The 24,113-nt window shown below is 52.2% G+C and overlaps 1 long non-coding RNA gene across 1 annotated transcript; it reads right to left on the bottom strand.

The window, feature by feature from the left end:
• Nucleotides 1-8,585: 8,585 nt before the first annotated feature.
• LOC127671946 (uncharacterized) lies at nucleotides 8,586-23,751 on the bottom strand. The gene is made up of 3 exons (XR_007974807.1): nucleotides 23,635-23,751; nucleotides 9,222-9,338; nucleotides 8,586-8,719 (listed from the first exon to the last, which is right to left on the bottom strand). It is a non-coding gene; the product is annotated as an uncharacterized LOC127671946 (long non-coding RNA).
• Nucleotides 23,752-24,113: the final 362 nt, after the last annotated feature.

Raw genomic sequence — 24,113 nt, 5'->3', positions numbered from 1 at the left:
GAGAAGAGGAGAGGAGAGGAGAGAAGGAGGGAGAGGAGAGAGGAGAGGAGGGAGAGGAGGGAAAGGAGAGGAGAGGAGAGGAGAGGAGGGAGAGGACAGGAGAGGAGAGGAAAGGAGAGGAGAGGAGAGAGGAGATGAGGGAGAGGAGAGAAAGGAGAGGAAAGGAGAGGAGAGGAGAGGAGAGAGGAGATGAGGGAGAGGAGGGAAAGGAGAGGAGAGGAGGGAGAGGAGGGAAAGGAGAAGAGAGGAGGGAGAGGAGAGGAGAGGAGAGGAGGGAGAGGAGAGGAAAAGAGGGAAGGAGGGAGAGGAGGTACTGCAAAGACAGGGGAGAGTCAGAAGGTACTGACTCTCTGTGATCAGCAAATACTACATATGTACATGTATGGACTGTCAAAGAATGTATATATACATATTTATATTTATACATGTTTATATATATTTATATATATTTATATTTTTATTTATATATGTAAATATGTATATATTTATACATATATGTGTGTGTATATATACATATAATACATATATTATATTCATTCTTTACAAAGAAGGAAAGCACTCACGGCTAACAGAGCAGCCAGACAGAGAGCTCATCCCAGATCAGCGGCAGCTGAGAAGAGCAGATTCTAATTTGCCGTATGTGGCTCACAGGACCCTCGGAGAAAGAGCTCTGGTCGACATGCATGTCGGCTATGAATGCTGTTCAAGCAGGTGCTGTGGGCACCTGTGTTAGGGAAGAGAAGAGGGAAGCAAGCTACCCACAAGATCCAAGGAAGGAGGCAAAGAGGGGGAACCAGTAAAGGGCCAGCAAGATGGCTCAGCAGGTAAGGAGCTTGGCGCCAAGGCTCATGATCTGGGTTCGATGCCAGGGACCTGTGTATGGTAAGGGAACTCCACAAAGCTGCTCTCTGATCTCCCCATGCATGTGCTGGCAGGCATACAAACAAACAAAAGCAATAAAACAAAGAAAACATTAAAAATAAAGAAATGGGGAAAAGATAGAAAATTAATGAGGGCCCAAAGCAGTATCTTTGAAAGAGTTGATACAGGGGATGTATCTCTGTATCAAATGACCAAACAGGAAACAGAAGAAAACAAAATAACACACAAACCACAGGTGCTGAGGACAAAGGACAAGCCATCATTAGAGACCCTAAGGGTGTCTTTAAAACGATCTGCACAGCCAGGTGCTGGTGGTGCATGGCTTTGAGCCCAGCATGTGTGAGACAGAGGCAGGTGGATCTCTAGGAGTTCAAGGCCAGCCTGGTGAACAGAGTGAGTTCCAGGACACCCATGGCTATACAGAGAAACCCTGTCTTGAAAACAAACAAGCCGGGCGTGGTGGCGCACGCCTTTAATCCCAGCACTTGGGAGGCAGAGGCAGGCAGATTTCTGAGTTCAAGTCTAGCCTGGTCTACAGAGTGAGTTCCAGGACAGCCAGGGCTACACAGAGAAACTCTGTCTCAGAAAAAAACCAAAAAACCAAAAAAAAAAAAAAAAAAAAAAAACCCAAAAACAACAACAACAACAAAAAAACCAACCATACAAAAAAGAAAGAAAGAAAGAAAGAAAGAAAGAAAGAAAGAAAGAAAGAAAGAAACAAAAGCAAAAACTGGATCTGTAAAACAGGTGCAGGTTTATGTTAATAAATTCAATGAAAGAAATTAAATTGTAGCAGCTACTCACACACACACACACACATCACGTGCACACACACAGACACATAACACACATCACGGCACAAGTGCACACACACAGAGACACACACACATCCATGGACAAACACACACACCACAGTATACAACACACACACACACACACACCAAGATTAAGTAACAAGATTATCTCAACAGCCTTGAGTTCACTGAGGTTGGACACAACCTCCATCCTTCCTTGAATCTCAGGCCTTAGGCAAGCCTGGGTCCCAACACCCGCACCTACTAGGTGACAACTGCAGCTGATACACACTGGGCCCTTGGTAGACAACCCTATGATCCACCCTCTTCCTATATTCATCTCATTAAGAAAAGGAGACAGCAGGAGCTGGAAAGGAGCTCTCTCCCAAGGCCACAGAGCTGTATCAGGGCAGGTTATCAAGCTTGGAGAGTCCCTGGGCAGTAGATGCTTTAATCACCAAAGTCTATAATCTCCTTCCTAGCTAGCCAGGCTGGCCTACCGAGTAATATAGTCCTACAGGACCCTGCTAGTCAGCAAAAGGCACAGGTCAGACAGTCTAAGTCATTCACTCCTGGCAACACAGACAGCATCTGCATCCTGGTCATGGAGTGTGTCCTTCTTGTAACAATCTATCAAGTTGCCCAAGATAGACAAGTGACCCAGAGCTAGCCACTCTGTCTGCCTCTTCCTGGTCCTTTCCTGAGGATCGCAGGGTTGATGGAAGGGTAGTGCTAGCCTTAACTGTTGTGATTCTTTGAAGGACAGAATAAATACATTGTTGCAGATGAGAAAGACAGCACTTCCTATGCTGGCCCCACAAACTCAATCCACCAACACGAGCCCCGCCCAAAGGTAGTGGGTATCATTCTGTTACTGTGGCTCCCAAAAGGCAGCTCAGAGAACTGCATGAGCTTGCCTGGGGCACACACCATAACGGAACAATATATATATGTGTGTGTGTGTGTATGTGTATGTATGTATGTATATGTGTATGTATATATATATATCTTCAGGGAGCTCTGAAATTCGTGTCACACTTTTCCAGTCTGGTGAAGGAGCAGAATGCAGCCATAGTCCCTTCTGGATGGCTGTGTAGCCTCATGGGTAGACCGTGAAGGGACTTCACCACTCTAGGCCCGTCCCCGGGCAGCCCGTGCTCCAGAGGGAATATTCTGTACACACATGTGCACTTGCACACACACACACACACACACACACACACGCACGCACGCACGCACACACACACACACACACATACACGCACGCACACACACACACACACTGCTTGAGTAGTTTGGATATTTGGAGTAATTTCTGTTCATCACTAGTGGGGCCAGATAGGCCAGATGGCAGGGATGCATACTGTAAATGTAAAATGTAAAATTTCTGGACTAGTGAAACCCAGAAGTTCAGTCACTGTGCTTTGAGGACATCCTCTTCTCTCCCTTCCTCCGTCTTTCCTTCCCAGAAGCCACCATCTTGCCAAAGCTGCAGGGAAGGCTGCCTTCCTCCTGGTCTGGGAACCATTTTGTGTGGGAACCGGAAGCAGCACTTTTGATCAAGGAAAGGGACAGATTGCCAAGCAGGCACAAAAAATCATTCCTGTGCTGGGAGACGCCAGTGCTCAGCTTAATTACACAGTGACCATGCTCTGCAGAGAGCAATTACACTGCAGGGATTCCCCAAACATGCACAGGTACACACACACACACACACACACACACACACACACACACACGCACACAGCATTCACACTCAAGGGACCCAAGCCTCCTCTCATCCCAAACACCTACCCTCCTTCCCTCCTTCCCTCCCTCCCTTCCCTGTCCCTCAGGAGTGTGTGTCTGGCTCTTTCCAGGGTGCAGGAGTATTTGAATGGGCAACTTCTCACATGGCTGACTGATCCATAGTCCACAAGGACAGCAGACTACATTTCTTGCCCCAACATCATCTGTCACCACATGTAAGCTGGGAGCTCAGAGGCTGGCAGTATTAATTGTACCCCTTTCAGGGATCCAGTCATACTGTCTTCCCATGCCTGGTCCTTCTCCTACAAGTAAATAACTTCCTAACAGGTATTTGTTAGTGCTCTGTTCTACCCATTTACAGGGAATACACACAGCTCTCTGTCCCCAGCAAACACATGTGTATGCACACATACACATACACACATAAACATACACTTATGCATACACATATATGCACATACACACATCCATATACACGTGAACATACACACTTATGCATACACATTCACACACACATGCACACTTATGTGAACATACACACACATGCACACATGTGTGCACACATGCACACACATGTTCACATGCATACACATGTGCACGTGGAAGACAGGGCATGTGCCCAGGAGCCCAGGCTGCTGGGGTCCCGCCCTCCCCATCAGCTCCTCTGAAAGGCCCCTTTGTGACAGGAGGGCTCTGACCCCACACAATGCCCTCTTGTCCACTGGCTTCCAGAGAAGGAAGGGAGTAATTTTGCAGCGGTTTCCCCAGCGCTGAATTCTGCCGGAGACTCACGTTTCCCAGACTGATCTGCAGCACAGACTCTATCCCCAAGGAGACACAGCCTGTGCCTGGAGAAGGCCAGCAGGGTGGAACACAGGAATTCAGGGCCATACTCCCCAGACGCTGCAAAGCTTGACTGGGCTGTGGCTACAGTCTGGCAGACCACTGGAAACAAGGTACCCAGAAGGAAAACCCAGCAGGCAAGCCAGGCAGGACCATTCTTCCTGTGATTTGAAAGAAAAGCTCTGCGTGTTTGGGAAGGCTGGTTGAATTCTGCATGTTCTGGGGTGGGAACAGATCTCTCCCCCACACTGAAGTGTCAATCACAGAAACTTTATCCGCATCACTGCTTACAGGTGCTACCTGGAGACACACCACACTCTCACCATGGGACTGCACAGTTAATTTCTCTGGAATTCCTTCCTTGGCCCAGCATCACCCCACCCCAAAGATGCCACTGGCTTGTGGTACCCAAAGCTATGGCTTGAGCCCCCAAGACTCAGCTGAAGGCTGGTTTGTGTTGAATCCAGCAGGAAGAAAGTCCAGGCTTTTATGCTGTCTTTGGGTTGCCTGAAGTCAACCTACATATGACTGGAATAAACAAGCTGGCATTTAGGAAATTCTTTCCATGCTTCTCCAGAGTATGCAACAGGAGTGACTTCTCAGAACGTTCCAGAGAGGGGAGTCTGAGACCAAACTCACCCCCAAGTAATATGTGCCGTCCTGATCCTGCTCCAAGGTTTACAGACACTCCCTGCGCTGCTAGCACAGCATGACACAGAGCAGTGACATCCTGAGATGGCATAGAGAATTACCTGTCTGGCTGCCTCTTCTCCAGGTAATAGCCATGTGACTCTGAGCAAGTCCTCATGTCTGGGGACCTCAGTTTCTCATATCTAAATAATACGTGTAACTACAGCTCCTGGGCATACATAAGGGAGTTAATATTTACAGTGGCTGAAGGCTACTGATGCATAATAAATGCTCAGAAAGTCACTGTGGCTTGTCTTCATCCTCTACACACATGTGATGGCCCCACTGTCACCCCACAGGCAGGGGTCAGCTCTACCAGGAGGACACAAAGACCAATGGTGGAGGTTGGGACTCATCAAAGACCAATGGTTGAGGTTGGGATTCATCATGCCAAACTTGGACCTGGAAAATGTCAACAACAAACTCTAATTGACAACACATTTGAATGTGTTGGTTGACTATCCCAGGCTTGACAGCTGACACTGGCCTACCTAGCGCCCAAAGAATGGACCTGCAGGACAGATAGACGGTAACCTTGGCAAGTCCATGCATCTCTATGACCCAGCTACAATCAAGCCCTCATTGGTCCTAAGGCATTTGAGGGACAAGGTGACCCTCCAGCCCTCTGGCTTTAAGGAAAGGAGACAAGCAGATACAAAAACAAAACAAAACTAGGACTTCCAGGTCTGGGGGGAAAGCACCCCAAGACAGTGTTGGTTCCTGCATCAGATAGAGTCTTGGCTATCTGGTAAGTATCACCACTGGTGGACTGGCTGACATGTCTGTCTCCCTCCAGTATCTCCTGCCCCCACTGCAATCCCTCTCTGCACCATGAACAGAAGCAGGCACTAAGCCTTCACTAGGCCACAAGCAAGCCTGCATTCTGCACCTGGACTTGCGGGTGCCTGGACAGGTGAGAAGTGGGTCTTTCTGTGTAAAGATGGAGTCCACGGCCTCCTCCTTTAAGGACCAGCATCCCATGTATGTAACCACTGGTTCCATGCCAGATCTAGACCCAGGAAGGTCTTCCCAGAAGTGTCACCATCACCTTCAAGCACCGTTCCCCCAGTGTTGTCACCTCCTGCGATGTCATCACAGAATGTCTGGTCTGGTTGTGGTCCCTCTGGGTCCTGTTCATCTGTTGGTCTGCTGTGTCGTTTTCTTCTATGTATGGCGTCTAGCACACTGGATAGAGAAGCCATTGGGAATGGGGGTGAGTGTTAGGGATGCGCCTGCGTGCAGATCCTGAGACTCCCAGAAGTCCAGACTGTGTTTGTTCTGAATGTTTCTTGATTCTGTTTCTACCCTTGACCTCCGCCCTTAAGTCGACAGGATGAGGTCCTGGAGTTATACTTCCCTTCCTCCAGGTTCACAATCGGGAGGTTTTGTCCTCAGTGTGGCAGAGCTGGATGTGGTGAACATTTAATAGGCTCATCCTAGGGAAAGGTGGTTGGGTCACCAGGAGCACGGCATCCAATGGAGAGTCCTAGGTAAGCACGCCACACTCAAGTGAGACAGCCCCTCTCTGTTCTTCAGCTAGGGTCTAACCTTGCCACCTCCTCTCTCCCGCTCACTGCCACTATATCGCCATTAGTCACACCAAGGCACAGCCAGGGTTTTAACCGCACTATGCCCATGCTGGTTAGGGCTGAGTTTTTTTGGTTTTGCTCTCTGACTTTGTCAACTTAATTCAGGCTGGTATCATCTGGGGTGAGGGGGCCTCGGTTGAGGAACTGCCTCCATCACACTGGTCTGTAGCCAAGTCTGTGTGGAATTTTCTTGATTAATGTGAGATGGTCCAGCTCTCGATCCCTGGGCTAGTGGATCTGAGTTACCTAAGAGAGCAGACGGAGCATGCCAGAAGCAGCTTGGTCCTCCATGCTCTCCTCTTCAGTTCCTGCTTCCAGGTTCCTGCCTTGAGCGCCTGCCCTGGTTTCCCTCAATGATAAACTGACATGGATGGCATCAGCCGAATAATCACTTTTTCTTCCAAAACTGCTTTTGGTCATAGTGTTATCACCAAAACAGGAAGCAAACTAGGACCCATCCTGCTGCGCGCGCGCACACACACACATACATACACACTCACATACACACATATACATACACACACATACATGTACACACATACACACACATTTACACATACACGCATACATACACACTCAAATACACACACACACACACACACACACACACACACTCATCAACTTTTTCTCTTTATAAAGTGTCAAGCTTCTGGTGTTTTTATCATAACAGAAACTGCACTAAAGCAGATCACAGGAGGATAATCTGTCCCCAAACTCACAAGGAGACTCTATAGAGAGGAAGCATTGACTGAGCTAGCCAACCCAGCCAGGGCGATGGCATACTATGGTAGGGCTCATTTCTGGGAAAGGCTCCACAGAACAAAACCCCAAACTCCACAGACCCACCCCCTTGATGCTCTGCCTTGTGGTGTCTCCACGGTGCTGGGAAGTTCATCACTGAAGTGGGTTTAAAGAAAAGTAACTTGGCTTGTTTGTTATGGACACATTTGTTACTTAAGGAAGTAAAATAATTAAACCAAGGGGCCCCATGCAGCTTTGGGTTTTTATCTTTACAATCACATTTGACATAATAGCCGTATGATAACAGAAGCACGTGAACTTTATCTATCACCTATAACTTACAATGCCAGATCTTTTATTTAACAATACATGGAAATTAGATTCTTTGTTGCAGTGGCTTCCTGGGACCAGCTTCTCCCTTTGTCTCTGACTCAGGGGCTTTGACAGCACAGCCTATTTTCTCTGTGCTCTGGAGACCAGAGGCTCGAAGCTGAGGGCACAGCTGGTTCTTTGGGGGGCTCTGACACTGTGTCCCAGCATCCTGTGTCCCCAGCCATCTCAGACCTTCATCACTGAAACGACCCCAATGTCTACCTCTGTCACCGTGAGCCCATCTCTTAAACGGTGGTAGAGGCTGGAGAGACAGCTCAGCAGCTAAATGTGCTTGGTACCAACCCTGATGGCTTGCATTTGATCCCTGGGACCTACATGGTAGAAAGAGAGCGTATGTCCAGCTGGCAACTGCTTCTAATCCCAGACCTCATGAGGCAGAGGCAGGAAAATGTCTTGATTTTGAAGCCAGCCTGGTCAACAGATCTAGTTCTAGGACAGTCAGAGGTACACAGAGAAACCCTGTCTCCAAACAGAAGGAGGTGGAAGAAGAGGAGGGAAGGAGGAAGGGAGAAAGGGAGAAGAAAGAGAGGGAGGGAAGGTGGGAGGGAAGGAGGATCTAAGACACCTCCCCACTTCACCCTATCTGGAACCAACTCAAGAAGACAATTTTTGGCTGCACACATAGCACATACCCATAATCCCAGCACTTGGGAGGCAGAAGCAGACAGATCTTTGTAAATTCAAGGCTAGCTGTGGAGTCCAGAGGAGCCAGAGCTATATGTTGAGTCACCGTCTTAAAAAAAAACAAACAGCAAACAAAAGATCGTTTCATTCCTTTTTAATCACAGAGTAACAAAACGTAACTAGGTAGGTGTGGTATTCCACCTCCACGCACCAAGACCAGCATCGGCCCCAGCAGCTCAGGCTTGCCCTGCTCCCCTCTACCCTCCCACCCTCCCCTCTCACCCGCTTCCCCACCCCTCTGAGGTTCACCCTGTATCTGTGGGTGGGGCTGGCTTCTACGGAAATGCTGCAATGGCTGATCCTGCCATATCCTGTTTGCAAAATGTCTGGATGAGGGGACAGACACTCTAATTTCTCGGAAGAAGAAAAAAAAAGCACAGGTAAGAATTCACATGTGCATGCAGGAAAGGCATGCAAACTCATCCATGGGCATGAAGACACAAGCCATACACCTACACACATGCATGCATGCATGCATGCATGCACGCACGCACGCACGCGCACACACACACACACACACACACACACACACACACACACACACACTGTGACTTCAGGTGCTTGGGAGCCCTCGGTCACCACATGCACACATTCAGGACTCAGCACCCAGACACCCTGAGCCCAACTCCTTTTGCACCTTCCAGTGGGAAGTGAACCCCAGAACCCCAGAGCCTCAAGTTCAATCCCTGAAGGTCACATGACAAAGGGCATCAGCATCTCTGAAGACTCAGCCTCCAGCTCCGCCCCTGGTCTCAATCTCAGGGTGAGATCCTGGGGGCCCCTCTATCTCCCCCCAGGCCCCACTGTGAGACCCTGGGGGCCCCTCCACCTCCTCATGTTCTCATTTGATGCCTACCTCCTCATGTAGCCTCTGTGAGCCTCCCTGCTGCTCAGGGACAACACACAACTGCAATAGCCAAACTGGCCGGATGCCCTCCTCCTTCAGTCTCCCCGTGGGTCAGCTGTGATGATCCTGGAGAGGCAAGAGAATGGGCCAAATCCGATTCCAGAAAGGCTCAGCGGAGCCTGAGTCACCTAAGTCTGCTGAGTGTCTCCCAAAATCCCACTCTCAGGGGAAGAAAGCACAAAAACAAACAACAAACAAAAAACCATAAACCTCTTTGGGACATAAAGCTTGGGCTCCGTCCTGGGGTGTTGGTACCACGAGGGACACTCTCGAGGTGACACGGCTCTGGAAATGGGGCCTGAGTCGAGGGAAACAAATCTGTCATCTCAGATGGAGAGAGAATGAGAGACAGTCCCAACAATGAAACAGCCCAAGTGCTCCTGAGGATATGGAGATCCTGGCTTCTGATTCAAGGTGCAGGTGGCCCGAGCCCAGTGGCTGGACACAGAGCCTGGTGACAAGGTATGGAATTCTTCAGCAGAGCTGTCATCTCCATGTCCCATGTCTTCTGTTCCTGGCTCACTCTTGGAGGCCTTGAGCAGTTTGGGACTGTAACCGGACCACTTTCCACTCCCGATTTCATTGCAATAATTCAGATCTCTACAGCACAGCCTCTGCTGCAGATCAGCGATGAACATCTGGGACTATGGGAGAATCTGCATCCTGCTCTTCTGAGAACAAACCTAACCACCAACCAACACAGTGAGCAGAGCCAGCGGCAAGAGGCAGAAGAGAGCTGGGGACCAGAGGAGAGAGGGCTAGACGTTGGCTCCCAGGCTAGACCCCAGGTTGCCATCCCTCAGCTCCAGCCTGGGCTAAGCAGAAAAGGTTCCAAGTCACCTCCTTCTGGCCTCCTCTCTCACCCCACCAGCCCGCACTGCACCATTCTGGGGACAGGTGCCCATGTATATTGTATGCATGTGTGTGTACATATGTGTGTATGTGAAAAGAAAGGTAAAAACTTCCTCCCCTTACCACAGTGTTCTGAATGGGTGCAAAGGAAGGGAGAACAGGAGTGTTCTGGGGGCCGAGAGGCTGTGTGCCCGTGTACATGCGTGTATGTGGAGTACAGGTGTATTCCAGCAGGCAGGGCCAGTGCAGCTCACACCACTGTGTGAGACACTCCGGACCTCTGGGCAGGATCATGGAGTACAAGTGTGATCATGGAGTACAGGTGTGATCATGGAGTACAGGTGTGATCATGGAGCACAGGTGTGATCATGGAGCACAGGTGTGATCACGGAGCACAGGTGTGATCATGGAGCACAGGTGTGGTCATGGAGCACAGGTAGAAGGTCTTGCTTGATCTTGCCTGACCTGGAAGCTGAAAGTTGAACCCTGGCCAGCTGGGCTGGGGACCTCTAGCCCATCTTCCTCTAGCTCAGAGCTGGGCTGCATGTGTGTATGCATGTGCGTGTGCATGCGTGTGCGTGTAGGGGGCGTTCAGCCTTGTGACTAATCTGCCCTCCAGAGACCTCGGGCAAACATTTAGACTGGGGACTCCCTTCTCTCCTCTGATATGTCCAAATATTTGTAGCTTGCGGGTCACCCAAGCCACTTCCCGAGAGGCACGATTTGGGATGTTCCTGCCCACACAGTCCTGGTCCCTCAGAGTGAAATGTGTTTTCCAGTGTGTTCGAAGGGCTCTGGGTCCACTTGGGCCACCTGTCCCCAGGATGGTGTGGCACAAGGTGGTGGGGTGAGAGAGGAGGCTGCAAGAGGGTGGCTTGGAACCACTTCTGCTCAGCCCAGGTTGGAGCTGTGGGATGCCAACCTAGGGCGGGGCCTGGGAGCCAAAGTCCAGCCCTCTCCCCTGGTCCCCAGTTCCACTGTGCCCATTGTGTGTGTGTGGGGGGGCTCTGCTCATTCACCCCTCCCAAGAGCCCAGAGTTACACTCTACTCCTCCCTTACCCTTCTCCTCTCCTCCTTCCCTCTCTTCTCTCTTCCTCCTCTCCTCCTCTTCCCTTCCTCCCCTACCTCTCCCCTCTCCCCTCTTTTGTGATGGGGTCCAACACAGGACACCAGGCAAGGCTCCCCTACCTAGCTGCACCCCCAGTCTGACCTGCCTGCTCCTGGCAGTCTCTCCCTGGCCTGCAGCCTTCACTGAGATCTCCAACTTAACTCCTCTCAAGGGTTCTGGGAAGATGCTTGACTTCTCCTCTATACAGCACAGAGAGGCTGGGTAGCCCACCCAAAGCAGCCCAGCAGCCTGCAGACGTTGTCCATTCCCACACTGTTACTGGCACCCCTTTGTACAGTCCTCCAGAGGCCTCCCAGCTACAAGCCTGTTGGGCGTTTGTCAGAACACCAGCTCCTGGTCCACAGCGGTGCAGCAACCCGGAGGCAGACACCAGGCCTGCGGTGGGCACAGGCAATGCCAGAAGAGCCTGGAAGTTATCTGCTCCTGCCTGGGTCGCCTGGAGAGCCCAGCCTGTACTTAGCTCTCGCGGTAAATAACAGCCCTGGTTTCTGCTAAAAGGATTCATTCCCAGAATGCAGTCATTTCCATGCCCTGCTCCGTACAACCCTTATTTTATGGCTAAATATATGCTGTAATGAGGCTCTGGCCTGATAGCGTCGTTAAGGAGATATTTGACCTCGGGTTTAATTGCAGGATGGAAGAAACGGCTGGGGCGCACACACGGGACCCTGCCAGTGCACTCAGGACTCCGCATCTGGTGTCCCCAGCCCAGGAGAAAGTGGAGTGACAGAGAAAGCTTTGCCTGGGCCCAGGGATGCTCAGCCAGGTCCCACCCTGGTGTCCCAGGCTGGCCGCACGAGGGCCACCCTAGTCCTGAGGGGGAGCTCACTCCCTTAGACCCTCCTGCTCCTGCACCCCGGGGGCCAAAGGGAAAGATTGGCCACCTCGCTGGACAGACTACACACCCACACGGTTTGAAGGTGTACAGAATGCAGACTGTACCTGTACCCACCAGTCGGGGGCAGACGATGGGGGCGTGGCCTGTCCACTCTGGATCAAGGCCTGGCAGGAAAGTGGGCACGAAGCTGTGACCACAGCCACAGAGAGGCTTTCCCTTCCCGACCCCTCACTCTGCATTTCCCTCTCTGCACGCTTGGATTCCTCTCTTTAGGCTGCTCAGTGTCAAGCCTCCAGAGCCTGTCAGGGGGGTGTCAGCAAGTCCGCAGGTTTGAAGAAATGTCTTTGAAAGACAGCTGGATGCCAATAACCGTGACTCACGCCGCTTTGTTCTGTGTTGCCGGGTTAGGACTGTAAGTGTCTGGGGAAGTCGAGGTGCTGCCTCCCACCCCAGTACAACCACACACCTCCCTCGCCCGCCACCCAAGACCTTTCCGTGACTAAGAAAAGCCCAGCAAGCGCAGAGCGTGGGGGTGTACCCCTTCTGCGTTTGAGGCAAGCCTGATGTACAGAGCAAGTTCTGGGACAATGGGGCTACTGAGAAAAACTCTGTCTCAAAAAACAAAGCAGACAGGAAGGAAGGAAAGAAGGGAAGGAGGGAGAGAGAGAGGAAGGAAGGAGGCAAAAAGAGGGAAAAGAAAAGCCCAGCTGGGCCTCTGGCTCCATTACAAAATGCAGGAACACTGAGGAGCTAGCCTGTGCTCAGAAGCTCAGCACACCGCCCTAAGGCGGCTGAGTGGAGGAGCGGAATGCCTAACCCTGGAATGGTGGTCTATCAGGCTTGCAATCCCAGCCTTCCAGAAAGAGGCAGGAGAATCCCAGTGAGTTTAAGGCCAGTGCTCGGGGTCCAGTTAGGCTGTAAAGTGAGGCCCTGTCTCAAAAGTAAATACAAAAATATATTTTCAAACCCAAAACTCTCCCCCTTGAACACCCCATCCAAGGACAAGCTCATGCCAGAACTTATGGGGTCCCTCGCCCCTCCTTTGGGAGGTTGTCTCCTGAGCTAGGTTGGCCTTAGCTCCCTCACACGAAGCTGCTGAAGTTTTACAGTTGGGAAGAAGGCCCTAAATGAGGAGGAGATTATGGTACCCCCAAACTGACCTATTGTTCAGCTCGCTAGGTGGGAAGCTGACAGGGCCCCTCCTTCTTGCAGGCACCCTGGAGACCAGGTCCCATCTAGTCTGCACAACATCATCGGAAGTGTGTCAGATAACCCTAACTGACCAGTCCCCTGTCTTCCAGGCAAAGATCGGACAAGGCTCTGAGCTGAGCAGCAGGGTGGACGGTCCCTGAGTGGATCTGACTTCTCTAGGTCAAGCTGCTGTCCTGGAAAGGAACTGGAAACCTCCCAGAGGAACCATGTGGCTCCTGATTTTTGGTTTGATTTTTGGTATTCGGAGTTCTCCTCTGACAGAAGCCTGGTCTGCCCCTACCTCCGACATCTTGTTTCATCCCATAGGTGGAGAAAGGAGGGCAGTGGCCAGTTGTTGGAGAAAAGGAGGGGAAAATTTGTCTTAGGACTGGGGACCTGTGTCTGTGGAAAGACCTCTGCTCTGGAGGAGGGAGGAATCAGAGTCAAACTCCTGGCAAAATCTGTTGCTAAGAAAGGAAAAGTGTGGTGGGGAAGGGTTATCACCCTCTCCCCCCCGGGGCCCTTTTGGGAAAAGCCCTTGGGGTTTTTAATGGGCCTTTCTCCTCTGTAAACCCAATTGCATGGCCGCCTGGGGCAGCAAGGCTTTCTAATCGGGAGAGCTGAATGGGTGCTCACGGGAGTGGGGATTCCTACAGCAGCACCCCATGCAGGGTGGGGTTCCTGCTAGGTCTCCCCAGGCAAAGCGAGAGCCCTTGCAATGTGGAATCCCCAGCGGCCCCTGACTCTGATCGCAGGCTGTTTGTAACCCCATCCCTTTTCCATTAAGGTAAACACCACTTGAACAAAAATATACAGGGCCACCTACTTCGCCGGGAAGATGGTCCAGCGCCCACTGGCCCGCCGGCTTCTATTCAGGCGGCACTCGGGGTCACCAATTGTCACGGACATTGCCCTCCCCAAGGCCGCTGTACCTCAGGAGGCTTTGAAGCCTGGGGCTCCAGCCTCTCCGGTCTCACCCCCACCGTCAACCGGCTGGCAGAGTCCGTGTGGCTGTGTGGAGTGGCCAGCACAAATTCCTGATTAAACTACTTGCTGATAACACCTGGGTCTAGCCAGCTCCTCTCTACCTGCCTGCCAGGACGCTCCCTGCCCTGCCCGCATAGGCCCCGGGTGCCCAACGGCCGGCTTTTGCACTAATTGAGTTGGAGCCGGCCAGGCCTTTCTTCAACTGGAGGCGGAGGGAGAAGGAGTTGGGGGTAAGGCCGGACCTGGAACCTCAGCTAGGCATTGGCAACTGGACCTTCTGGTGGAGTCACATCAAATGCATGCAGGATTTGTGAAGGGTGTCCTGGGTAACTGATTGCTGTGGTCTGTTTGGGGCTCTCCGGTTTCCACCTGGGCCCTGTGATCGCTGGAAATGACGAATGAAAAGTATTGGAAAAATCAACCAGACCCCATCGGCTTCAGGGCAGGTGGAGTCATAAGCCAGTCTCGCCACCGGCTCAGGCTAAGCCTTGACGTGACCGCTGAGGCGTTTGCATGACTGGATCCACGTCTTCCAGTTTAAGAACGTCTCTTGAGTTTTCATGTCCAATATCAGTTGGAAGCACACCCAGTCCACAGACGCGGTCACCTCACTTCAGAGGCAGCCTGGGCTGCACAAGTCCGTACATTTGCTCAGGGTTCCCTTCCGGGCCCCAGGGTGGAGGCTGCCTGTACCTAGGGTTGTGTACTCAGAACTTGGCCAAAGGAGGTGTCCAGGGCAGAAGGTGCTGAAGTGGGTGACATGTGTATCCCTGTGTCTCTCGGCCCCTGGCCTCGCTCTTGCAAGAGCAGGAGGGAAGAAAGACTGAAATCTGCCCTAACCCCAACCCCGACAGCCTTTGCAATGGTATGTGGCAGGCAATGGGGCGCATTAGGAGAGAGCCTCAGCCGGTTTCCCAGAAAAAGTAACAGAGAGGGATTTGGGCCCGAGGGTCTTTCCCCAGGTTGCACTCCTCCCCCGGCTGGTAGAGGGAAAATAAACACGGAGTTCACAAAATCAGGACCCGTCATTAGCCCAACCGCAGTCAAAGAACTGCTCTCCGCACGAGCAACAGGAATCAGCCAGGCACCCTCCCGCTGCCTTGCCCTAGGGGACTCTTTTGGATCCTGCTGCTCCTGGGGTCGCCCGGCCAGAACCGACCTGACTACTAACGGTGTTTTCTCAGTCTCTTCCGTCATCCAGACCAACAATGTACCGCCTCGGCCGAAAGCCAGCCAAAAATGGTTCTTCTCCTGGGAGACTACGATGGAAAAAAAAAAATGTTCCCGACAGACTTACAGAATCAAGTGGGTCTCGGCTGCTTAAAAAGGAGAGAGAGAGGAAAACTTAGGAGCAGGTAGGAGGCCGCCAAGGACGCTCACCTCCGTAGGAAGGGAGTTCAGAAAGCCGTCAGAAACCCGGCTCAGAGCTAGGGAGGAGGGAGGGAGGAGAGGACGCTCGTTCAAGCCCGGCAAAGAGCGAATTCGATTCCTAATTAGGTTGGTTTTCATGGCGAATTAAATAGGTCTCAGCCCAATTTGCAGGAAAAATAATGACCCCCCATCCGAGGGCCGAAGTAGAGAAAGCAGTCTTCGGGTCTTCACAGAGAGAAGGGAGGTGCGAGGGAAGATTCCAAATAGACCTGACCTAAGGATAGTAGGAAGTATTTGAAATATGTTTGCGTTTATATTTTCCAAAAAAAAAAAAGCAGCTAATTATGCACATCCTCCCACGCCAGGGACAGAATTTTTGCAGGCAATTAATTGTGAACTACTAAGAACACGGGGTGTGGGAGCTCCCTGGTGCTGGGTGTAGGGAACCCCCAAGTAGTACGAGTGAGGCGGGGAAATTCCTTTCAAAACGAACAGAGACTAGGGGCTGCAAGTGATCAGACTGTGAAGAATTGGGGGTGCTTCTGAGCTTTAAGGAAATAAATTGTAAAATAAAAAGCGATGAGAAAAAGCTCAGACAGAGGCTCCGTGGTGGTTTTGACTCCTTTGTGTATCAATTTGCTTGGCTAGGCTGGGGGTGTGTGGGGTGTGGGAGTAAATACTACTGGCTGGTAACACCTTGAAAGTTAAGTGGGTGGAAAAAAAATAACAGCCCTAAAGAGAGGAGGGTGGGGCAGAGACGGAGGAGAGAGGGGGCAAGATAGAGGGAGAGAATCTTAAACTGCAAGAGACTAAGTACTTAGTGGGTACTAGTGGGTTTTTCAAAGGCCCTAGATGGAGACCCTGGTTCAAAAACAGCCACTTTTGGATCTGTTTGTGATGGGACCTGAGAGCTCTGGCCTTCAAATAGCAGCCCCTTGTTTTACAAATTCATACCTTGACAGAAGCCTCGATAAAGACTCTCTCTTAACTCCCCAGACCGGGAGGGAGGTCGGAGGATGAGTCACCTACTGAGAAAGACTGGGTCTGCTCTGAGGGCGCTGCTGCTGCAGAGGTGGTCAGCCAAGCCCACTCCACCCGCTCCAGGCACTTCTCAGAAAAGGGCAGGAGAAAGCGCTGCTGGGAAAGTGGTACTCCCCCCTACCCCACCCCCACCCCTCGCCGCCCGCTGGTCCAGCCCTCCTGCCAAGCTAGGAGGCAAGGGGAACCAGTGAACAGCGGCGGCGGAAAGGGCGGGTGGTGGAATGCGGGGGAGGGGGACGCGGTCGGACTCCTTTCATTCCAGCATTGAAGAGGCAGAGGCAGGCAGATCTCTGCGAGGAAGGTCAGCGTGGTGTACAGAGGGAGTCCCATGACAGCCAGGGGGGCGGGGACAAAAAACGAAAAACAAAATATCCAAAAAATGAAAACACAACAAAAAGAAAGGAAGGAGAACGGAAAGGAAAGAAAAAGAAAATAAAACGAAAGAGAAAGAAAGAAAGATGTGTGTCGGGAAGCTAGAGTACCCAGCATCAATCTTGCCTGCCACCCAGGTGGAGTCTCCCAGGTCCTCCTCGCTAGCAGCACTGAAGGGATCTGCACACCCAGCCCCAAGAGAAGCCCCTTCCACCAGCTCCCAGGTCCCGAGACCTTCCTGTTAGCCCCGGGACGAGCTTTGCCATCCCACCGTGAAACGGGCTGAGGGGGGCAGGTGCTCAGAGTTTCTCTAGGCTGTCCGGCAGTTTTCAGGGCAGCCGTGAGGGAAGCCGGAAATCACAGCCTCTGAATGGAGAGGGAGCCTGCTCCAGGACAGCACCCTACCAGAGTGGGAAGCTTATCCGGGGCTGAGGCCGCCAGGACTAGCTCCGTGGAAACGGCCCCGGAGCTGGCACCCGCTTCCCTGTGTGGGAAGTGCCTCGTGTTATCCTAGGCCCCACGCCCTTCTCAGAAAGCAGGCAGGCGCACTTGCCCCTCGCCTGCCCCTCGACCTCCGACCCTCCTTCCCATTAGCTTCTGTGCCCAGGCTAGGACTCCACCACTTTGAGCGGCTGCTGTCTCAAAAGGGGGATATTAGCTCTCAACCCTCAGTCTTCGTAAACAGCAAGGTTCCTGGGATCTCTGCACCTTGGGAAGAACAAACCCAGCCAACAATTACTGGCACGTCTGATCCTCTCAACCACACAGACGAGAGACTGTGTCCTTATTCTTGTTTGCACAGAGAGGCAAGGCCACTGGCTCTGAGCCACAGAGCAACAGAACCCAAACGTAACCATAAATCCTCACTACAGGGCCGGAGTGGTTATGCATGTTTGTTCGTTTAACGATTTAACTGGTTTGAGTTTGCAGTGTCTTTCCTCCCAGACTGGCCAGCCTCCTAGAACACTGTAGTTCTGATGTCTGTCAGCCCAGGGATGAACAGACATTATTACCCTGTTAGCAAAATGAAGAAACTGAGGCAAGTACCTTGACAGTCCTGTAATTTTTGCCTCTGGGATCTTCTCTATGTGCCAACAGAGGGTAATCAGAGCAGAGTTCTTCACCAATACACAAATAGACACACACACACACACATTCACAGGCACACACACAAGTGCCATGTGTATACATAGGAACATACATAACACATGCACAGGCACACAGAGATGCACATAGGTGGGCGTGCACACACACACAAGTACCATGTGCACACATACAGTCATAGGAGTGTGCACACATGCACAGGCACATGAGCTCACGCACACGAGTGTACAACACACGTGCAGGCACACAGAGATGCACACAGGTGCATATACATACATACAGGCATAGGATTGTGCACACACACAGGTGTATGTGCCACACACACACACACACACCTTTTTCCTCAGGGCCCCATTCTGCAGGAGACACACACAACCTCCCTGGGGGGGGGTCTCAGCTGGGCTTCAAGCCTCTCTCTGAAGAAACCTTACTCTCTGCTTCCACCCCATCCTCCCATTCCACTGAAAGCCTCCCCACCCCCTTCTTAGTCACCCCTGTCTGGAGCACACGCCCCCAGTCTCTCCAGGTGTGCACTGCTGACTTCCCGGCCCAATTTTCTTTTCTTCCTCAAATTCACGGAGATCCTCCTGCCTCAGCCTTCTGGATTGCAAGTGCCAGCTCACTCCCCTATTCTATGCTCCAACCTCATTTTCCTCTCTGATTCCCAGGAAACTGCCATCCTCTCCCAGGCTCTTGTAACCTGGAAGCACAAAGCAGGTCTGACCTTGAGCCCAAATATAAATCCTTATAGCCCGGCTGGGACATCAAAGGAGAGAGGATATACATATACATACGCATACACACACACACACACACACACACACACACACATATATACACACACATACACATACACACACACACACATATACACACACACACATATATATTCATACACCACACCTTCCACACCATAGCTGGCAGGAGGTGTGCAAAGAGGGTGTCACCCCTACTTTTTCAGCCAGCCTTGGCCTTTGCTGGGAGCTGGCAGGTGAGTCCCCTCTTCTCTTGCTGGCCTCCTGAACTCTGCTTCTCTCTGCTAAGGCAGTTTCACCCTTTCAATGTCCTCTAACAGCGATGACGATGACGGGGCTAGCTGCGATTGACAGGGCTAGCTGCTGAGTGCGCTGTGCTGAGGCTGTTGTCTGCGGGCACCTAGGTAGTGAGCCCTGCATACCAGCAGGCTGCTGGCTGCAAATTGCTGGTTTTAAAGGCACAAATCTGAGCTGTTTTCCCAGGCAGATCGGTCAGCTCACAGCTGCTCACAGCCTCGCTCCCTTCATCGGTTCCCCTCGGGGTGTTCCTGCTGTCTGTGGGAATGAGCGTGTCTTTACTGAATCTCTCTTAAACCTGAACAACATAAAACAAAAATATCTCTGACACTTAGTGTGTGTTTTCCTGTTGGGTTGTTTTGGAAGCTCATTCTGTTTCCTCTCCCCTAGTCCTCCACCTCAGTCCTACTTTCTCTGGGATCCGCCCCCAACCTCTCGGGTCCTCACCTCTCTGTATCCCCCTGCCCTGACCTCTCCCCAGAAAACCTCTCTGGTGGCTCAGTCTCTCTCTCTCTCTCTCTCTCTCTCTCTCTCTCTCTCTCTCTCTCTCTCTCACACACACACACACACACACACACACACACTTCTCTCCCTAAGTACAACTTCTCAGGCAGCTAGAATTTAAATGTTTGGAGATAGTCGGGGTGCCTCTGCGGGAAGAAAGCGCTGCCTAGAAACCCGGCGGGCGCGGCGTCAGAACCTAGCCTTCTTAGAGAAACAGGATCTGACCATCCGGGAAAGCTCAGCTCGGGACCAGCTCTCAGCTCTCAGAGAAGAGCTGTAAATTCCGGGACTGCAGTGCCATCGAATACTTCACTGAAGGACGTCATGGAAAATGACGCTTCTGGAAATAAGGGCCAGTGGGAAGAAGCAAGCTCGGGCTTTGGCACCGAGCTGACCTTCTTAGTCACTTGTTTAAACAGTGTTCAGTAGCCCAGGCTACCCTTAAACTCACTGTGTAGCTCAGGATGGCCTTGAATTTCTGATTCTCCTGTCTCTACCCCCCAGGTGACAGGACTACAGTCTTGTACCAGCCTGATTTATCTGGTTCTGGGTATGGAACCCAGGGCTTTGTGCTCCCTAGGCAAGTGAAATTTGTGTTTGTTTTGCTTTAGATTTTTCGTTTTGTGTTTCTGTTGTTGTTTGTTTTTGCCAATTATACCACATCCACAGATTTATTTTTTAAAACTAAATTATTAACCTGTTCTCAGGGTTGGGTGCTTAGTGGAGATACAGGATTTAGGAACTGATGGTGTCTGGCAGTTGACAGGCCTCACAGGCTGTGAGCCCTCGGCTCCCCTCACCCTCTTCCACTGGAGAGCAAGTCCTCTGTCTTCTGCTAGGCAGAACATCCTGCCCCTCCTTACTTTGGAGTGCACCCTAATAAAAGTGGCTGCCTCACTCCTTCAAGGGCACCACATCCTACACCCGACAAAAACCACCCACAGCCTGCCTATACATCGCAACATTTTCCTGAGGCCTGCAGGGTTACAACAGCCTGCCTTCTGGGCACAGATTTAGAACACTCCAGAACATTCTGCCTATAACACAAGGTCGGTCCACATTTCTCCACCGTGCAAAAAGCAGTTCCACCCTGCAGGTGTAATTACACCGCACAATCCCGCATTGTGCATGCACACAGGGTGTGTCCTCCCTGTTTGTTTGTTTTTTAATTTGGGAGACAAAGATCTTAGAAGTCTCAGGCTGCCCTGAACTTGCTAAATTCAAGGACGACCTTGAACTTCTAATCCTCCTGACTCCACAACATGAAGGCAGGAATTACGACCACCACTGCTTTCTGTCGACACTTTAGTTAGGCAATCTACCAACTAAGTCGGTGGAAAGACTGAAAGAGAGCCCTGCCCAGTTAGAATCTTCAAACATTGGCTGCGCCGCGCGAAGCCACCGCACCAGACACAGGTCCTCCCGTCCAAAGCAGGGCTGAGTGCATCATAGTCTGCTCTCCATTCACCCTCTACATCCACATCCCTCTAGAGTTTCCACGGCAGCCCTTAGTGCCTGTCCCACGTGCCCACGGGTCACCTCATCGGGCAAGCTGCACTCCGGATTCTGGTGTCCAAAGTCTGAATGGTCCGTATCATTTTCCCTACCCCTCTCCATCCCTGCACTTCGGCCTGCGTCCCTCGCGCTCCTTCTGGATGCCGGGGATGCTCAGTCTCGCGTGGGGTCGGCCCTTGCTAATGTGCAGCAGGGCGGCCGGCCTCGCTGTGGGTGGTCGGCGGCGCCCGCGGCCCGACGGCCAAGGCAGGATCTGGTTCCGCGCTCGGGTTTCGCCGGGCGCGCTTTCGGCCGGCGGCTTCACTTAAGCAATTAGCCAGCGCAGATACCTGGGGCCCCGGAGTGGGGGGCGTCCTCCCCGAAATGCGGGCATTCCTGGGGCCAGTGCTAAGCGCAGGGATTTGATCTGAGATGGGGAGGGAGTCTTGTGAATTTTCAGCTAAGAGCAGGTATCACTCCACGGACCAGGAGTCCTGCCTCCCTGGGACTGCTCCCCGGGGGACTTTGTGTGACATTCGTTCTTTTCTGTAGTCTTGGCTCACCGCTGCCACAACCGTAAGACGTGGGTGCTTTAGTGGGAGCCGCGTTTAAAGGGAGAAACTTGGCTCAGTACAAAATGGCCTAGGCAGGGGTCATCCAAATTTGTGAGTGGTCCTTCACTGGAATATGGGGAAAGCAAACTCCCGCAGCCTCTTAGGAGGGAGGCATGGTAGCCCTGCTCCCGAAGTCATTTTCATCCTAGTTACACAAAATGACCAACGACTTGGCATCCCCCCCCCAGCTGCAGTTGACACTTTATAAAAGCGTCGGTTGGACATGATTTATGGGGCCAGGAGACATACTAGTCCAGCTAAGGGAGCACTTTAAGACTGAACCTCCGTTTCTCCTCTTCAAAAATGCAGGATTACGGGAGATCTCAGAGTGTCTGAGAGCTGTTTCGAGACACTTAGGCAAGTCCCCTCATTGCTAGAACTGTGGTTTAACTGTGTGGAGGGTCGTCCAAGCTACAGGATGACATTCTCGGGGTTCTGACCCTCTTGGGTACTTTCATCTCCCTCCTCAGTGGAAAATGGGAATTCGGGCTGAGCCTCAGGCAGCTGGGCCCCCTGGCTTCCCTGCCACAGCTATCCTGACCCTACCCCTCACAGGCTGCCTTAGCATCTGGGCCTGAAGACTGAAGGGCAAATGGAACTCTGACTTCAGTTTCCTCCCCCTGGAAAGGAAGCTTCTCTACAAAATAACCAAAGGAGTCTCCAAGGGAGGGGCTTTATGAAAGACAGTGGTGTGTGGGAGTTCGGGGAAGGAGGACAGATCTGGAGGTCGCCTATTGGCAAAAAATCCTCTAACTGGAAAAGGGCTTCATGCCTCTCAATTTGGAGGCACCCTTGGTCTGAGGTCAGAGGCACGGCCACTACCACTTTCTTGGACTGGGGGAGCAGAGCATGCAAAATGCAGCCTGTGCTGCCTCTGAAATTGGAAGCTTTCTTCTCAGCTAGCTTCTCCTTAAAGGCCATATGTAGCGACCTTCTAAGAACTTCCCTCCCTGAGGTTCAGCCCATAGTCCCCAGGTCTGGAGTTGCCAGCGGGGAGAGGGAAAAAAAAAAGGAAATAAAAAGAAAATGATGGAGAGTGAAAGAAAGAGGGAAAGAACGAAAGAAAAAAAGAAACATTGGTCGTGTGGGAATGTGTGGCTGGAGTGGGAGGGTGTGCCCTGGCCTACAAGGCCCATTCTTGTTATTTTGTGGCTATGTGTGGGCGAAGGCACAGCCCGGCAGCGCGCTGGCTACATGTGGTGTGTCCTCCCAGGCCGGGGTCCCTGAACTGTACATAAATCCCCTGAGAAGGTGCATGCCAGTCTGTGGATGGTGTTAAAGGATGCTGGCTAGGCCAACTGCGTGACACAGAAGCCGGTTTGACAGAGCATCTATGTGCACTAACACATAACCAGACATAAGCATTCACCTCCCCTTCTGCCCTTTTTATTTAGTTGGACCCCAGAGTTCTAAAGTCTATCCTGGAGAAAGTTCCGGAATAGCGACTCTTGCCTCCTGAGAACCCGGCCCTGCCAAAGGAAGCGGCTACAGAGTAGCAGCCTAAGTCAGTAAGCCCCAAGACCCTCGCACAGACGTGCCAGGCGCCTCTAAGGCGACAAGGCGCCTACCACCAAAGCTGAAGGCGTGGGGGTGGAGAAAAGATGGGGAACCAGGAATCCAAAGAAACTTGAGGCCAGCGGGCTTTGAGGAGACCCGCACACATCTCTTCTTGTGGCTCGCGCCAGGGCGCAGCCGCCTAGCACCATGGACCCTTGCACCAACTTGTGTAAATGTCCCCTTCATCACCCTCCCCGCCATTAGGGCTCCCTGCGAGCGCTCGCGCGCGCGCGCGTCTGGAAGGCCCACACTCACCTGGTTTCGGGAGCGCAGAGTCCACCTGGGATCCTGAGCGGTCCTGCGCCCTGCACCACCTCCCCACTGGCCGCGACCCCGCAGCCAGGGCCGCTCCCTGCCGCGCTCCCCGCTTGCGCCACCCGCTTTCCGGAACCCGGCCTGGCGCGCTGCGTCGGAGGCCCCGCGGCGGCGGCAGGCCGAGCCCATAGGGGCATCAGGCCAACTCCCCCCGCGCCCGCGGGCTTCTCTACTCTTATTATTAGAGGATCCCCCGGAACGTGTTTACGTTGAGCCTTGTAAACTTCCTGCCCGGGACTTTGCCATCTCTCAGGAAATCAGAACCTGCGCTTGTAAAAGGGGACACGGGGCCGCGGGGCCAACTTAGCGGATTTCAGAGTTAAGCGTGGGGGGAGGGGGATCGGAGGAGACTTTGCTCAGTGAGTTAAGTTCTGAGAGTGGCAGCTTCCCGGGCAACCCTGGGGAGCGTGAGTGGGGCG

This window comes from Apodemus sylvaticus, chromosome 21, assembly GCF_947179515.1.
Source record: "Apodemus sylvaticus chromosome 21, mApoSyl1.1, whole genome shotgun sequence".
Classification (NCBI taxonomy): Eukaryota; Metazoa; Chordata; class Mammalia; order Rodentia; family Muridae; genus Apodemus; species Apodemus sylvaticus.
This window is presented reverse-complemented; position numbering and strand designations above follow the sequence as displayed.